At 37.5% G+C, this 15,495-nt stretch overlaps 1 long non-coding RNA gene across 1 annotated transcript; it reads left to right on the forward strand.

The window, feature by feature from the left end:
- The first annotated feature begins 13,646 nt into the window (after positions 1–13,646).
- LOC114255759 (uncharacterized) lies at positions 13,647–15,179 on the forward strand. Its single transcript, XR_014361903.1, has 2 exons — positions 13,647–13,981; positions 14,552–15,179. It is a non-coding gene; the product is annotated as an uncharacterized LOC114255759 (long non-coding RNA).
- Positions 15,180–15,495: the final 316 nt, after the last annotated feature.

Below are 15,495 nucleotides of genomic sequence, written 5' to 3' on the forward strand. Positions count from 1 at the left end.
AAATGTTTTAAAAATATGAATTTCAAGGGAATTTTTGACACATTTTAAGTACTTCTACATGTTTTTAACATTTTGTTTTGCGAGGGAGGGAGGGGGGTGGAGAGGCAGGATTTACACATTCTTATGTAACTTTTCCATCATTGTGACAAAAGGGTACATTGATGTGATTGGAGACATGTACAAAGGTGTAGTGATCACTATTAGATAGTCTGCTGGAGAGACAAGTTAGGGGTGTGAAAATGGTCCGAGGCCTGAGGAGGGCCTAACCCGTTTCGGCCTGTTTAGGCCCGGGCTCGAGCCCACTCCAGTACCATGGGCTTGGTATTGGGCCTTCCATTTGAAGCTTAGCCCAAAAAAAATTTGGTCCTTGTGGGCCACCTGGCCCTTTCTTTGCCAACGGTCAAATTTAAAAAAAAAAAAAAAAAAACAAAAGGCAACTTGCAACGATTAAATAATTAAAAAAATAATAAAATAAAATAAAAACTTGATCTTGCAAAAATAAAAATAAACAAATAAAAAAAAAACAATGCAGCACAACAGTCATTTCCTTGCAATGAAAAAAAAAATATAATAATAATTTTAAACTGTTACCTGCCCCCACCCACCTACCCCTTGTCCTACCTCTCCCTTGCATGCATCATCACATCACTCACTCTTTTACTGACATCAACTTGAAAAATGTTTTTGGGTGTCCACAAGCCCACCGTTTATGAAGATGGCAAATGTGGAAGGGAAAATGTTTTTGGGTGCCCATCGCCCTGCAATTTATGGAGCCAGCAAATGTGGGATTATTTTTAGTATATTAAACTATAACTATATACAATTGTTTCGGCTTTCGGCTCTCACTTGGGATGTCATAGTATATTTACCACCCGTGGATATGTGAAAAGATGGGACAACTTCATGCGTTGCATCCTTGTCACTTATATACGTTGACACTTACTAGCATTTTCATTTCTATAATTCAAATATTGCATTGCATGATCATATGTTTTTCAATTGACTATATAACCTGTTAAATTCATCACCTACTGAGCTTATGCTCACCCCAAAGTTAACAATTTTGGGAAATGAAGATGACGTATCCATTAAATGATGGCATTCATATGAAATGACTCTTTTGGAGCTTGACGATATATCTATTGAAGTTTTGTCGGGTTTGGTTATGATGATTGTAATTAAATGTTGATTTTGTGTGTTAATGTAGTAAAAGGCGTATTTTGGAGGGAAGTCCATTTGGACTCGATTGTTGTATATGTTTCTTGTCTATTGAATTGTTTGGCTTGTCGGGGATGTAATGAAACAATATTGTAATTTTTGGGAAATAGTTCAGTGGAAAAGAATGCTATGATCTTGTTACTGTGTTTATTTTATTTTATTTTTTTGTGTGTTGTGTGTTGGTAATGCTTGGAAGAACAGGATTTGGAATGGTTCTTTTCAAGGCGTTACAAATTGGTATCAGAGCTAACTGTGTTGAATACCTGTAGCTCGTAGGAAGCAGCTTCGCTGCATAAGCCTATTATGTTAGAGGGGGATATTAGATTGTCTCGTATGCCTTAATTGTTTGTGTGATTATGTGGGTATGGAGTTAAGCTCTTAGGATATGACTTGTACCTATTGCAATCATTGAAATCCTTTTGGAGAGGCACTTGATCAATGCCTTTTCCACTAGGAAATCTTTAAGTGCCATGGAACTAGTCAGAGACCTGGGAGAGTAACTCGTGTGTGTTCTATGTGTTATGTGAACATGTGGTGTGCCTTATGTGATATAGGTAATTGCATGGGAGTGTGTTTAACTCTCGCGTGTGATATGAGGGTTGATATATATATAGTGTGTGGATTGTAAGTTAAATCTTTCTCCTTATTTCTATATAGGATGTCGGGACGAGGAAGAGGACATGGTAGGCCCCGTAGAGGTCACCGGGATATGCCGACACTCCAAGATCTCTCTCTCCCAGAGGAAGAGATGAGGCAAAATGATGCAGCCATTCCACTGGGCCAAGACGCAATGGGGGCATTAGCTTGGGAGATGCAGGGGCTCTTCGTGAGTCCTTGGAAATACTCCGAGCCAAGCAAGCAGCGAGGACAATAGAGGGGGAAACCTGAGTATCCTTCTTGAAAAATGAATTTTTCCGCTCTAATCCCGCAGAGTTTAGTGGTGGGCCTGACCCAATGAAGAATGGTTGGAGCAGATAATCAAGTCATTTGAGATTCTAGACATTCGTGACAAAGAACTTCAGGTGGCATTGGTGGCTTATCAGTTAAAGGGGGAGGCTGGTCAATGATGGAAATCTGTGAAACATAGAGTGAAGCATACCTGGGAGGTGTTCACCTACCCCTTCCAGGAGAAGTTCTTGCCTCCCACAGCAAGGGAAAGGTTGAGGAAGCAATTCGAAGACTTGAGGCAAATAGACACACCAATGGCGGAGGCCACATTTACTAGTCTAGCCCGTTTTGCGCCCGAGCTTGTAGCAACTGAGGAGTGTCGGTGTTTGGAATTTGAGAAGAGATTAAGGCCTAAAATCTTGATAAAAGTGATGGGAAATATGTACAGGGAGTATGATAGACTGGTGGAGGCTGCGGCTCATGTGAAGATTATGCTTGTGGCCGAAGAAGCAAGACAGAAGCACAAGAGACCAAGGAATGTTGAATCTAAGGGTGATACGGGATCTTTTAAGCGATTTAGAGGTTCATTTTCTTCATCTTCTTAGTCCACACCCCAACAAGTCAAATCATCGGGGTCCATTTCCATGAGGAGTTCGGGGGGTGGGGGTCCCTATCGTGTTACCTATTTCAGATGTGGTCAACAGGGTCACAAGGCATCCGATTGCAAACAGAATGCAAGTCACTATCAACCAACTCGTTCTCAAGGCCAAGCCCAAGGAAGGGGCCAATTGCCTACGTGCTACCATTGCGGGCAATCGGGTCATATGCAAAGATCTTGTCCACAATTGGTTGGAGCGGGGAGTACTTCAGGGTCTCAAAATTCTGGGGGGCATCAGTCTGGCCAAGGTCAAAGGCAGAGTTATCAACCTGTTCAATCCAGACAAACATTGAGGGCAGTGCAAGGGGCCACTATAGCACAGTCAACGCAACCGGCCAATACTTCGAGAGGTGATCAGGGTGATCAAAGACCCCAAGGACAAGTCTATGCCATTAGTGCTTCTGAACAATCATCCAGGCCATCAGTGATGAGAGGTACCTATCTTGTCTATAACACCTGGGCCCACGTATTGATAGATACCGGAGCATCACACTCATTCATAGAACGATTAGAGTCTCCACTTATGGTTGAATCACCACTTGGGGGTCGAGTTGTTTTGAATCGAGGGTGTCGTGAGTGTATAATCAGGGTAGCTGAACATCAACTCGTTTTTAATCTCGTGTTGATAGAGATGTCAGGCTTTGATGTCATTCTTGATATGGAGTGGTTGTCCTCTTATCGTGCTAACATAGATTGCTACCGTGGAAGGGTTACGGTGTGTACCGCAAGAGGGAACTATTTTTATTTTTCTGGGAGATAGAACTAATAGAGGGTTATCACCATTGTATGACTAGCGAACTTGGGGCAAGCTCAGTTTTCTTTTTGCAACCATCGTAGATGACAAAAATAATGGGATTCGAGGGATGTTTCCTAAGGTAGTTTGTGAATATACAGATGTTTTCCCTGAAGAGCTCACCGAATTACCGCCTCATCGTGAGATAGAATTTTCTATAGATTTAGTTCCTAGTACAACAGCTATCTCTATGTCACCATATAGGTTTGCCCTAATAGAACTACGTGTCCTAAAGGAGCAGTGACAAGAATTGTTAGACAAGGGTTTTATACGCCCTAGCACTTCGCCATAGGGAGCACCGGCCCTCTTTGCAAAGAAGAAAGATGGTTCGTTACGGTTATGCATCGATTATCGTAAGCTCAATAGGGTCACAATCAAGAACAAATATCCTTTACCCCAGATAGATGACCTTTTCGACCAACTTAATGGTTCTCGGTGTTTCTCAAAGATAGATTTACGATCGGGTTACCATTAATTGCGGGTGAAGGAGGAAGACATTCCTAAGATGGCCTTCCGTACTCGATATGGCCACTATGAATTTCTTATAATGTCGTTTGGCTTGACTAATGCACCTGCTACCTTCATGGACTTAATGAATCGAGTCTTTTGAGATTATCTTGATAAGTTCGTGGTAGTTTTTGTAGATGACATTCTTATTTTTTCACCTTCTGAAGAGGAGCACGAGAAGCACCTTCACATTGTCTTACAACTCCTTAGAGAACATTAGTTGTATGCCAAATACGAGAAGTGTGAGTTTTGGCTCTCGAAAGTGAAGTTTTTGGGTCATGTGGTCTCAAAGGAGGGAGTTACAGTAGATTCTTCTAAAATTGAAGTAGTACAAAAGTGGGAATGACCTAGAAATGTTTTTGAGATTCGTAGCTTCTTGGGTCTTGCCGGGTATTATAGGCGTTTTGTAAAGGATTCTTCCACTCTAGCGGCGTCTTTGACCAAATTAACCAAAATGGGTGAAGTTTGTTTGCAATGATGCATGTGAGAAATCCTTTCTAAAGTTGAAAAGCTAGATTAACTACTGCACCTATCCTGATTATCCCAGAAAGAGGAAGAGGTTATACCGTTTATTCTGATGCTTCTAGAAAGGGGTTGGGATGCGTTTTGATGCAAGAGGGAAATGTTGTAGCTTATGGTTCTTGTCAACTGAAAACTCATGAAAGAAATTACCCCACTCACAATCTTAAGTTGGCTGCAGTCATCTTCGCCTTGAAACTTTGGAGACACTATCTTTATGGAGAGAAATTTGATGTATTTTCTAATCATAAGAGCCTCAAGTATTTGTTTTCTCAAAAAGATTTAAACTTGCGTCCGAGGAGGTGGATGGAGTATATGGTTGACTATGATTTTGAATTGCACTACCACCCAGGAAAGGCAAACGTAGTTGTCGATGCCTTGAGTAGAAAGTCTATGAGTGAGGTTGCTAGCCTTGCCATAAGGAAATAGAGGATGTTAGGTGACCTAAACGATTTTGATGTACGACTTGGCAAACCACCTAGTCAAGCTACCTTGTTTTCAATTTTAACCCAGCCAACATTAATTACCCGAGTCTTAGAAGCACAACAAAATGATCCAAAAATAGAGGCTATTAGAGAGAAAATCTTGCAAGGAAAAGAGAAAAGGGATTAAGGGTGCATTCTGACTCAAGTATTCGGTATGTAGATCATCTATTTGCTCCACAATCTTGTAGAGATGATGTATTATGAGACTTTCATCACTCTCGCTTTGCTGTTCATCCTGGAGGTACAAAAATGTATTGTGACTTGAGCTGTCAATTTTGGTGGAGAGGCCTGAAGAAAGATGTGACCCAATTTGTGTCAAAATGTCTAACTTGTCAGTAAGTCAAGGCTGAACATCAAAGGCCAGCCGAGTTGTTGCAACCCTTACTTGTAGTAGAATGAAAATGGGAGCATATTACGATGGACTTTGTTCTGGGTCTCCCTAGAACTCAAAAAGGTAATGAGCTGTTTGGGTTGTAGTAAATCGACTGACCAAGTCGGTACATTTTCTTACAATGTGCATGGGTGACTCAGATGATTATTTAGCAGAATTGTATGTTAGGGAGATTGTTTGGCTTCATGGGGTTCCAGTGGGTATTGTCTCGGATAGAGATCCTTGCTTCATAGTATGGCTGTGGCAAAGTTTGCAAATCGTTATGGGAACTCAATTGACCTTTAGCACCGCTTACCATCCTCAAACCGACAGTCAGTCTGAGTGTACAACTCAAAGCTTAGAAGACATGTTGAGGGCCTGTGTACTAGACTTCAAAGGGTCATGGGAGAAATATCTACCATTAGCTGAGTTTGCCTATAACAATAGTTTTCAAGCTAGTATTGGGATGACACCTTTTGGGGCTTTGTATGGGCGTCCATGTAGATCCCCCGTGTGTTGGACCGAAGTAGGAGATTCACCCATGCTTGGCCTAGATTTAATTCGTGAGACCATAGAAAAGATAGCTCTCATTCGAAGGAGATTAGTCATAGCACAAAGCCGGCAAAAGAGCTACACAGATAGAAGGAGACGACCTTTATCCTTCAAAGTAGGTGACCATATATTTTTGAAGATATCTCCTTGGAAAGGTTTGGTGAGATTTGGCCGAAGTGGAAAGTTATCGCCTAGATTCATCGGTTTCTTGATATCATTGAACGAGTAGGAGAGGTTGCCTATCACCATGCTTTACCTCCACAGTTATCTGGGATACATGACATGTTCCACATCTCAATGCTTCACAAATATGAGCCAAATCCTTCTCCTGCTCTAGATTGGAAGAACTTAGAGGTAGATGAAAATGTTTCTTGTGAGGAAAAACCCATGAAGATCCTAGAGTCTTGAGAGCAGGTATTACGGGGCAAAACTATTCCCTTAGTCAAAGTATTATGGCACCATCATAGAGTAGAAGAAGCCACTTGGGAAAGATAAGTTGAAATTTGAGAAAGATACCCTGAGTTGTTTAGAAATATGTAATTTTATTGACTTATGATGTTGATGTTTGTAATGTGGCCAATATAATGTGAATAAACTTTTTGGTGGATATCATGTGTTGTAATTATGAGAAGTTCACGAGTTTTAGTTATTGATAATTTGAATTATTGTGTTGTGATAATGTTATGATGATTAGAGATATTACAAGAGTAGTAATTGTCTTCTTGGGAATTGTTGGAGTTGCTTTTGATAGGGATTATCGAAATTTCGGGGGGGTAAAATTCTTTAAGGAGGGTAGGCTGTGACACTTCGATTTTTCGAACAGCTCGAGCGACACTTTTGTCGTTCGAGCGTAGAATTTATGCTCCCAGTATTTTCACTGTAGCTCTGCAAAACTTCTGGGACCTCTCATTTTTCGCTAGAGCAGAGGAAGTGTCGCTCGAGCAATCCTTCCGCATTTGTGCTATTTGCTCGAGCGAAGGAAGTTGCGCTTGAGTAGTCAGTTGAGACAACAGATTTTTAAAAGTTGATCCTCACTCTTTTCTTTCCACTTTCACACTCTCTCTCTCTAACTCTATTTTTCTGAAAACCCTAGTCCATAAACCCTAGATTTCTCTAACTTCAACCCAAGATTCCCTCAAAATCATCCAAAGAAGGTTGAAAGGAAGTCTAGATCAACATTACTATCGATTATTTCGCTAGATCATTGAAGTTTCGAGTGTGATTCATGACCCTAGCTTCCAAATTCGAGGTAGAGGTGTCTTTAACTAGCTATATCTTCAATTTGAACTACTTATGTGGTAATTTCGTTAGCTATTCATGATATACATATATATGTATATATATAGATGATGTTGTTAGTAAATGATTTGGAAAGATGTGGATAATACTTTGTGATTGTGGTTGAGATTATGTTTATTATGGATGATAATTGTAATTAATGGTGTAATTTAACCTCCAAATTTTTGTAAAAGAAAACCCTCTAATTTTCTACAAACCCTAGTGTTGAACTTGTTCTATAAAAAGGGGTTCTTGCTTAATTAATCATCACAACATGAAATTGAGTGTATTTACATGATTTCGAAATAGAAGTGTTAAACCGAAGCTCTTCTTCACATAAACTTTGATAATGGTGATGGTTGTGCATGAGATATCCTTCATTATTGAAGTATGAGGTGGAGTTTTATTATGGTTTAGAATCATCTTAGGGAAAATTAAAGATTTTCCAAATGCATGCATCATGTGCATTTCAAATTCTCTTTTGACATTTTGTAGGAGTGAAGGTTAAAGGATTGAAACGGGGTAAATAGTCTATGAGTCCGGGTAGGGAGTCGGGGTAAGTTTGAGTTATGTATTGTAATTGGTACCCATGTGGGGAGTCAAGGTGCCCAATTGTCCTGTTTGCGCATATCGTTGGATGAATATGGGAAAATGTTTTTGGGTGTCCACAAACCCGCCGTTTATGAAGATGGCAAATGTGGAAGGGAAAATGTTTTTGGGTGCCCATCGCCCTGCAATTTATGGAGCCAGCAAATGTGGGATTATTTTCAGTATATTAAACTATAACTATATACAATTGTTTTGGCTTTCGGCTCTCACTTGGGATGTCATAGTATATTTACCACCCGTGGATATGTGAAAAGATGGGACAACTTCATGCGTTGCATCCTTGTCACTTATATACGTAGACACTTACTAGCATTTTCATTTCTACAATTCAAATATTGCATTGCATGATCATATGTTTTTCAATTGACTATATAACCTGTTAAATTCATCACCTACTGAGCTTATGCTCACCCCAAAGCTAACAATTTTGGGAAATGAAGATGACGTATCCATTAAATGATGGCATTCATAAGAAATGACTCTTTTGGAGCTTGATGATATATCTATTGAAGTTTTGTCGGGTTTGGTTATGATGATTGTAATTAAATGTTGATTTTGTGTGTTAATGTAGTAAAAGGCATATTTTGGAGGGAATTCCATTTGGACTCGATTGTTGTATATGTTTCCTGTCTACTGAACTGTTTGGCTTGTCGGGGATGTAATGAAACAATATTGTAACTTTTGGGAAATAGTTCAGTGGATAAGAATGCTATGATCTTGTTACTGTGTTTGTTTATTTTATTTTTTTATGCGTTGTGTGTTGGTAATGCTTGGGAGAACAGGATCTAGAATGGTTCTTTTCAGGGTGTTACATGGGTAATGAATATTATGTAACCATAATTACTTCAATGAAAGCAAAATTTGATAAATATTTTGATCATTTACCTCATCTTTTAGGTTTAGCCATAATAATTGATCCTAGGTGTAAAGAAATTGGTTTACAATAATTTTTAGAACGTATTTTCGTTGATCAAACACAGTTTGCTCCTATTATGCAAACATGCAATAGATTATTTGAAGAATACAAGGCAGCTGCATCTGAAAATACACCTACATACACTACACTAGCAGTCTCATCTCGAGGCAAGAGATTAAGTGTGTTTTTAGCCATAAAAAGTAGAAGAATATCTCAACATACAAGCGTAAGTAGTTCTGAACTACAATGTTATTTGGAAAGCTCGTCAGTGACTAATTTCAATGATTTTGACATTTTGGAATAGTGGAAACAAAATGAAACTATGTGGCCTATGGTTTCACAGATGGCCCGTGATATACTAATCGTTCCTATTTCTACAGTTGCTTCGCAAATAGTTTTTAGTTCAAGTGGATGGGTGTTGAGCGATTCTCACAGTAGGCTTTCACCCCAAATGGTTGAGGCACTGATGATATCCAGAGTAGGTGCCAACCTAGTTGGGATGTACTTTACCTATAGTGATGCAATTGATCTACCATCATCAATAATCTACACCTATTTTATTTAATGATATAATTTTTTTGTAATATTTTATTTCATTTTGAAATAAAAATTATTCATTCAATAAATGTTATATAATTAATTTAATATTGTAATATTGAAAGTTTCATTTTCATATACATAAAATTATTCATTTCGAAAGAAAAAAAAATTACATAATTGTATACTTTTTTCATTATAAGTTTATAAATAAAAAAGCATAAGTCATACATAATTAAGTTTAAGTACCACCACGAAACATAACCAAACAAAATATCTCATTAATCTTAACTAAAATACTTAAGTATAATTTTTCTTTTATTTTTTATCCCTAATAAATAATCTACATAGATAATGTATTTATTGTTCATTTTTCCAAAAAAAAAAAGAAAGGCCCGAATAGGCTCAGCCCTAGGCCCTATTATGAGTGGGCATGGCTAAAAACAGGAGCCCGCGAGGCTCGGATGGGCCAGGCCATTATTACATCCTTAAGACAAGCGAATTTTCAATTACTGTAGAGTTACACCAAAGATCAATATTAAATTCTTATCTTTTTTCTTTAGTTATGGATGAGTTGACGAGAAATATTCAAGATGATATGCCATGGTGTATGCTTTTTGCAGATGATATCGTGTTAGTAGATGATACTATAGAAGAAGTTAACTTTAAGTTGGAGACATTGAGAGAAACACTTGAATTTAAAGGATTTAGGATAAGCAAAACTAAAACAGAGTACATAGAGTGTAATTTTAGTTACATTAACAATGGAAACAAAGGAGAAGTGAAGATTGGGAATCAAAAATTACCTAAGAGTAAGCATTTTCGTTATTTAGAATCGATTATCACAACGGTTGGGGAGATTAGAGAGGATATGGTCCATTAAATAAGACAGGGTGACTTAAGTGGAAGAGTGCGTCTAGAGTATTGTGTGATAAATGGGTACACAGTAGACTAAAAGGAAATTCTATAGAACGGCTATTAGACTAGTGATGTTTATGGGACGAAATGTTGGACAAATAAAAAACATGTTGATAAGATGAGTGTTGTTGAGATGAGAATGCTAAGATGGATATGTGGCAAGACTCGAAAAGACAGAATTAAGAATGAGTATATTCATAAATGAATAGGAGTAGCACCGATAGAAGATAACTTTAGAGATAATAGATTGAGATGGTTTGGTCATATACAATGGAGGCCAACAGAGGCAGTAGTGAAGAGATGTGATACAATTACGGTAGATGGAAGTGTTTAAGGAAATGAGTAGACCTAGATTGACGTGGACGAGTGTAGTAAATAGAGAGATAAATTTCCTTAAGTTGACTAACTAAATGGTCATTGATAGAGTGGGTGTTTGGGAAGTTGCTATTTTAGTAGGCTATTTTAGTTTTAGGCTATTTTAGTAGGCTAAAATTTTTGTGTTTGGAAAGATGATTGGATTTTTTTTGTAGTTGGATATGATGTTTGTCAGAGAAAAAGTGAAATGATTATAGGTTTGACAGCCGACAAAAAGTACATTTGTAGAAAATTTCAAAATATGCAATACAAATGAAAGAGAAAAAGAGGAAGAACAATGTATGGAACTTAGTAGTAGGAATCGTCTCAGATGCCTACGAATCGGAGGAAGAAGTGCGATTTTGCGCTTCTTAAGAAGAATCGGAGAAGAATCGTGAGTCTGAGGAGGGAGAAATGTGAATCTGGACTGCTCTCTGTTTCTGAGGAAGAATTGAAGAAAATTCTAGGTTGCTGTCTATCGTTCTCTCTGTCTCTGTCTCTTTCTATTTATTTTGAGATCATTTATTATATCTTATTTAAAGATAATAACTTTATGTATTTTAGAAAATATCACTTCCCTATTTTTATTGGTCTTTGTGTTTTACAGATTCAAGAATATCACTTCATTATTTTTATTGGTCCTTGTGTTTTGAAGATTCAATAATCTCACTTCATTAAATTTTTGGTGTCTATAAATATTATTATAATGTTTGAATTTATTAAGAAAAATATTTTTTTATGTTGTATTTAATTAATTAAATATTACATAAAAATGAAAAAATTTAAACTCATTTATAACATATTTATATATCAATTAAAAATAAGAAAAAAAGGTTTATATAGATAAATTAAAAATATTTTCAATAAAAATAATATATAAACGCTCCCAAACTACGACTCTTCTAAGTGGTCACGATCTTGCGCTCCCTCTCCTGCTTTGTGCACTTAAGGTATGGAACCTTTCCAAGTCACCAAAGAAAGAGAATCATAGCTACTCTTATTTTATACTTATCAGAGCAAGGAGTGTGAGAACAAAACAGATTAGAGGAACTTGTGATATGATCAGTAGTAGCAGAATCTATAATCCAAGGACTGGAAGAAGAGACACTAAGTGCACTTTAGGAATACCTGTACGAGCAAAGGTAGAAGAAAAGGAAGGGTATGGAGCTGTGGTAGAGGAGGTATCAAGACAGGCCGCCAAATGCCTGAGAGTCTTTAACTCATCCTGAGAAAGAGAACCAGTATCATTAGAAGTGCTTGGCTGTATCAAACATATGGACATGGATCTCACAGCAGCACCTCTGTTACTTTCTCGCTTCCGACAAGGGTGGCCATGCAACTTCCAACAGTACTCTTTACCATGTTGATCCTTCCAACACTAATCACACTTCAGCTGATTCGAGTCATTTGTGTTACTCTTTCATATTTTGGGTTGGCTCAATTTGTCATCCCATAAAGTAGAGGTAACTGTCAAAACTGAGCAATCATGACTAGGAATATGGACCTTAGCACTATGCTTGCTCTCCTCCTTTAACATGCAAGCATAGGCCTCTTTATACTCCATACTAAGAGCGGCAAGAAACTCATAGACTTGCTCTCTTTCTTCACCATCTGATGAAATGTAGCTGCATCCTTGGGGCAAATAGCTAGAAAATTCTGATTGCAATCATGCTCCTCCCACAAACTACTCAAGTCAATGTAATACTTTGCAAGAGGCTTATCTTTCTAATCAAATCCTTGAATGTTCTTCCACAACACATTAGCATATGCATCATGACCCCTTTGGGAATACACTTGTGCTGCTCTTGTCCAAATATCATATGTTGTATCCATCAAGACAAAGGTATGACTAATGTTACATTGAATAGAATAAATCAGCCAAGTCATAGCAAGAGCATTCTCTTATTGCCATGTTTTATGTGCTGACCCATCAACCTTTGGATCCTTAATAGTCCTTGTAATGGTACCTCATGTCATGTCACAAGCAGTTATACCCAAGCTAAAGGCACAGGCCCAAACCAAATAGTTAAGTGTCATCCAACTTAATATACTTAGTTTGAAGAGAAGGATCCACTTTAGCAGAGGTAGTCAGGGAAGATGGGTTATCACCAAGAGACATCACAACTCAATTGCCTCTCATCACTTCCCATAGGAATTTTACCTTCTCTGTCATTTATGTAAGAATGAATAGCACAATATCACCACTCAAAATGGTACAAGAGCCCAAAAATCAACAAAACTAAACGAAGATTCATTCTTACGAAGGCAACTTACCCAACACAGAAAGTTCATAGCAGCAAAACAATCCTTAGTAGCTCAAAAATTGAGGATAAATTAACAAAGAAGACTTACTGAGGTGAGAAAAAGTCGTAGCTGCATGTCCTTAGCAAAATATGATTAAAAAAACATCAAAACTTCAAAAAGAAAACCTTTAAATGGTAGAACAAGTTTTTTAATGGTCTAGATTTTTGGTTGCCATGCCTTGGCTATTTCTCGCTCAGATTGTTTATCTAATTTGTTTGATTGCTATCTCTTCTTAATTTCCAGTTTATCGAGTTTACTCTGAAATATGTGAACCGCATATATAATATATATTTCATGTGTGAACACTAAAATGAGGCTATAATGGTTTTGGGAGATGGTGGTCTGTATCTGGAGAGGGATATGGATTATTAATTGTCTAGTCCTGCTTCTCAGATTGCCCTAAGAGATTCATTTTCTAATATGCTGTCAGGTTTACCAATATGATATATGCTTGCCCGAGGATGAGGGATTAGATCCTAGAGGGGAGTGTCCCTTATGATCTGAAAGCTTCATACATCGTATTTACTTATTTTTTCCTGTATAGCGTGAATGTTTTTGTTAGTATTTTTCTGTTTGACATAGTAAGGAGACATTTATCAAATAAAAAATGCTCTGTGAAATGGCATGTGTTTAACCATTCTTTTGAAATGAAAGAGCATATGTTTAACTTACTCAGCCATGGTTAATTTATTTACTGCCTTTCTTCCATAAAATTGGACTCACCTATTAATAGAGCCAAACTGTATGTGTAATGGAAATTATTGGTGGAACTTAACTAATTTGAATAAAATTTAGTTAAACCGATCTAAATTTGTATTGCAGTTAATCTACCTTTACAGAATCACTAATTGAAATGATGCAGGTTTTGGAGACAAGTAGTCAAGTCGGAAGGTTATCTGTTTCTACAGCATCTGACATGCCTTACAAGGAAATGGCTAGCCATTGTGAAGCCCTCCAAAAGGGAAAGCAACGGAAAATGTCTGATTTTATGGGTTCCCAGGAGATCCCGGACAATCTATTGAGCCAATATTGTCATGATTTTAACCAGGCAACGCATGTGCCATCTCATTCCCAGGTTGAGCCGGATTTCCCTATAGTACTTCCATACTACCTGAAATGTTATGATTTCACCTAGTCAGAAGAGGCAGAAAACAGAAATAAAAATTGAATAAAGAATATAAGGGGAAAAAAAAAAGAAGAAGAATAAGCTTTCCTTGTAGCTAGTTTTCATTTCTGTGCTACTGGTAAATACTGTCACTTTACTGGATGGCTGGCAAATACAACCACGCATGCTTCTGTGAGAAGCTTTGATTTTATTGTTTCTGTAACAATAGAATACTTTGGATTGATTTAATGATAATTACAAGCACTAATATATAGTTTCCGAGACTAAACCCTAATTATAGTCCAAGTACTAAACTACCCTTATACTGGAGAAATACTTCCAAAACAGAATAATAATACAACTCTCACAATTCCTTGGTGTCAGGTAGTTTTGTATCACATGGGTTTAAATTAATCACACGTAGATTTCTGGGTATCGTAGGAAATTTGCCCCTCTTACAGCATGCATGCATGCGAATCTCAGTATGTATGTTTATGCATGTTATGCTGACTTCTGATCATGGAATCATTTGAATTGCAGAGTGGGAATCCATTCCTTGACCAGAACTTCAGTGCTAACCCAGCTATAGGTATGACGCCAATGCTGTGCGCAACCAAGTACCAGCATCATCCCAACTTCTTTATGCTACCGGCAGCAAGCCCTTTTGATCACTTTCTGAAGGCTGCTGGTAGTTGAGATTCCAAATGGCCAAGAGAATGGATAAAGCATGTTTTAAACTCAAAGGGGTTGAAGGTCTAATAGTGTAGCAGAGGCTTAAAAGGAAGGACTTCTAGCACTGGCTGTTTTCTAAATTTGCACTGCTGGTTGCTATTGTTGTTGACAGAGAAGTTTTATCTTCTTTTCTTTTCTTTTTTTTTGGTCATGAGCTTAGTGAATTTGTTGCCAATTCATTTAAGATGCCTTCATTCATTTGTTCTTTTTCTATATTTTGTAGGAGAGGGAATGCTTTTTTAATTAAGTTCCTCCCGATTGTTTTTCTCAGTCAATGAAATGTATATGATGCCCTATTTCAAGCCTCGGGTTGTATATTAATATATCCATTGTATTATAATTTTGGGTTATGATAATTGCAATTCAATGGGTTGCCATTAAGCAAAGGTAATGAAAATGTTTTTAAAATGTGAATTTCAAGGGAATTTTTGACACATTTTTAAGTACTTCTACATGTTTTTAACGCTTTTTACGCATCGTTGTGACAGAAGAGTACATTGATGTGATTAGGGACATGTATAAAGATGTGGTGACCACTATTAGATAGCTTGCTAAAGAGACAAGTGAATTTTCAATTACTGTAGAGTTACACCAAATATCAATCTTAAATTCTTATCTTTTTGCTTTAGTTACGAATGAGTTGACCAGAAATATTCAGAATGATGTACTATGATGTATGTTTTCTGCAGATGATATCGTGTTAGTGGATGAGACTATATGAGTTAACTTTAAGTTGGAGACGTGGAAAGAAA

Source organism: Camellia sinensis, chromosome 2 (assembly GCF_055761805.1).
Source record: "Camellia sinensis isolate YWXY chromosome 2, ASM5576180v1, whole genome shotgun sequence".
Classification (NCBI taxonomy): Eukaryota; Viridiplantae; Streptophyta; class Magnoliopsida; order Ericales; family Theaceae; genus Camellia; species Camellia sinensis.